The following is a 3,538-nucleotide window of genomic DNA, read 5'->3' on the forward strand; positions in this document are numbered from 1 at the left end:
GTCAATTTAAGAGGTGTATTTGATTTTAATTTGTAAGCAGTGTATTGATGTTATCATTCATGTATTTGTGTAATGTACTGGTTGAATTATTTATGTATATGTGTGTGTGTTGATGTATTATTGGGCTTTTCGTACACCAAGGTATGCATGTGTCTAATTTTTTCCATTTGATACTCATGCATATACATATAATATATGTGTATCATTTTATGGGTTAAATAGACCCATGTGAGCAGGATTTGAGCTTTCTATAAATAATAACCCAAAATTTTTATCATATTTATTTTATTTAAACTTTAGAAATCGCACATGGTTTATATATAATAAATTTGTGTATATATATGGTTATAGATTTGTAAGAATTCTTTATCACGTATCCATTATGTTCAAACTAAGTTTATTTGATACATACATTACTAATGTTACATGAAACTTATTATTAATATACATATAATCGTATTGGACCTTTATATCATTTTCGGGATACATTACCAATAACAGAATTCATGTCGAAATCAATAGTTTAAGGTTTCGCGATTAATTGATTCAAAACGTCTGATTTTTCGACTTTTATAAATATTTTTACTAAAAATATTTCAAGTATGAAATTAATCATTAGAATATAGCCTAAGTCCAAAACCATTCTCGAAATTTCCATCTGAGGTGTGCAAGTCCCTCAACGGATAGAAACGGTTATAGTGGTTTTAAGAAAATTAGTATTATACTGGTTTGGATTCTTAAAATGGTCGTATCATTTGCATACGAACTCCGTTTTGGACGTTCTTTATATTTTCGGAAACAATGAAACATGTACTACGAGACTAGAATGTTTTCTTTGCTCATAAATTCCTAATATAAAAATTCAGTTTTTTAGACGCATTACTAGGGTTGCAGTTTGAGCTGCTTGGTTTGTTTGTTAGTTTACAAATATGGAGGTAAGTTATCATCTGGTTTCTTATAATAGTTGAACTGAACTAATTTATTTTACATTAGATGCACTAAAACTCAATGAGTCAAATTACATACAAACTTACTTTTAATTGACCGTTCACAGTTTTTGACATAAATTCTAGGATGTCACATTACCTTTCCATTAAGGGAATTTCATTCTGAAATTATTTAGTTCTAGATTATTTTGTTCCATTATCTTTTCGTTCCGATAGTGGAGGGAACACTGCTAAACAGTTGCGGATACTTTTATTTCATCTGGTCGTCACGTTCCCAAGTAAACTCCGACCCTCTACCAGAGTTCCATCAGCCTTTTACTATGGGAATGTGGCTTTTTGTTTGATGCGTTTGATTTCTCGATCTATGATTTCCATTGGTTCCTTCACGAAGTGAAGTTTAGTGTTAACCTGGATCTCAGCGAGAGGAAAGACAAGGTTCTCATTAGAGAGACAATTCTAAAGATTAAGAACCTGGAAGGTACCGTGAACTTTATTAAGTTCTTAAGGTAACTTAAGTTTGTAAGCCATCAGACCAATCCTTGCTAGGATTTTAAAAGGTCCGATGTAATGGGATGTTAGTTTACCTCGTTTTCCAAATCGAATGACACCTTTACATACTGCAACCTTTAGTAGGACACGATGTCTTACTTTGAGTTCTAAGGGTTTGCATCTTGTGTCAGCATAGCATTCTGACGACTACGTGCGGCCTTTATGCTAGTGTGATAACTATCATTATATGAAAACTCAACTAGTGGTGAGTGAGTATCCCATGAAGTCTATCACCCAAGCACGAGGCATGTCTTCCAAAGTTTGTGTCTTTATTTTGCTCTGGTCATCCGTATATGGATGATATGCAGTACTCACGTCGAGTTTGGTTCCTAGGAACCTTTGCAGTGATTACCAAGATATGGAAGTGAATCTGCTATCTCAGTCTACGATAATAGATATTGCCACACCATGTAGTCTTACTATTCCCTTGAGATAGGTCCTAGTGAGTTTCTCCATCTTGTCGATTTCTTTGATGCATAGGAAATAGGCAAACTTGGTCAAACGGTCAACCACCACCTAGATGGTTGTTGGATTAGGTGTCTAATCCCATAACTATAATTGGTATGTACTTGACCCGAGAGTAGCATGGTCCATTTTGGGTTGCATTCACCGAAGCAATCTGATAGGAAGGGTATTTGAGAAAGAGGTTATTCGTGATTTATTAATATATTTTAATTAGTATTGATCAAGAATTAATTTGGAATTAATTCAGTGATCAAAAGAGACTAATTAACAGGGACTGATTAAGTAAATCAGTGATACTTATAGTTTGGGCTAATGATCCATGTTGATTATGTGGACTAAATTTGTGTGGAGCCCATGAAGATTTAGTCCAAAGGTCTTATCATATGGATTATTGGATTAAAGGCCCAAGAGTGGATTAGGGTTTACAAGTTGAAACTCTTGGAATTCTACACAATAAGTGTAACCGCTAAAACCCTAAAATTGACACTTGTGCATTCTAAGCATAGGAAATATATTTGAAGCATCACACTTGAGGTGCTAAGCTCTTGAAAGGCCAAATTCTACAAGCTACAATATAGAGGTATTCATCTAACTTGATTTTAAGTTTCAAATATCAAATTGTATGCCAGTTGTAGGTTTCATGCTTTGGATAACTTTTTGTTGCATGTATAACTAGAGAAAACTTAGATCCAAAGCATTAGGGTTGTATGTGCACCATAGGAGTGTTATAGTACACAATACCCAACAGTGGTATCAGAGCCATGGGTGTTTTTTGTTATATAGATGCATTGATTAATTGTTCAAAGCTGGAAAAACTCAAAAAATTGCACTCTGAAAGAGGGACTCGACGAGTCCATACATGAACTCGACGAGTCCATAATCTGACTCGACGAGTCGGATAGTCTGTTTGCAGTTTTTCGGGTTTTTGGCCAGAATTAGAATTGATCATTACCTTAAACTGTTTTTGTATAATAAAATCTGTTTTTTCTGATATGGTAATGGTTATCCCATCCAATTAAAAGACATTAGTCAAATTTTTAAGATAATTGTGAGTTTGAAACTATCTTGCTATAAGAGTTGCATTAGGTCAAATTTGTAAGAGATAAAAAATATATGATAATTTTATTAGTTTAAAATCTGATCTAAGTGTTTTGAAGAGTTACAAAACTTGTCTTTAAGTTTTGGAATTCTAAAAGTTTTTTTTGAAGAGTTACAAACTTGCCATCAAGTTTTCGAACTCAAAAAGTATTTTTTAAGGAGTTACAAAACTTGTCATCAAGTTTGGAATTCAAAGGTTTTAAAAGAGTTACAAAACTTTCACTCAATTTTTGGTATTTGAAAAGTCTCAAATTAAGAAACATTGAATTCTAAAACTCTTGTAAATGAAAGGTTTCAAAAGGTGCAACTCTTGGGTTCATAACTTAAAAATTAATTAAATAGTTTTTAATTTTGAATGTTTGTATTTTGAACCTTGATGTTTTTTAATAGTTCAATTACACTTTTATGGATTTCATTAAATTAATTAAATGTTTAATTAAAAGAGAAGATTAATAAATCCATAATCACATGGTCTAAGT

Source organism: Lactuca virosa, chromosome 6, assembly GCF_052849685.1.
Source record: "Lactuca virosa cultivar CGN04683 chromosome 6, Lactuca_virosa_CGN04683_v6, whole genome shotgun sequence".
NCBI classification, from domain to species: Eukaryota; Viridiplantae; Streptophyta; class Magnoliopsida; order Asterales; family Asteraceae; genus Lactuca; species Lactuca virosa.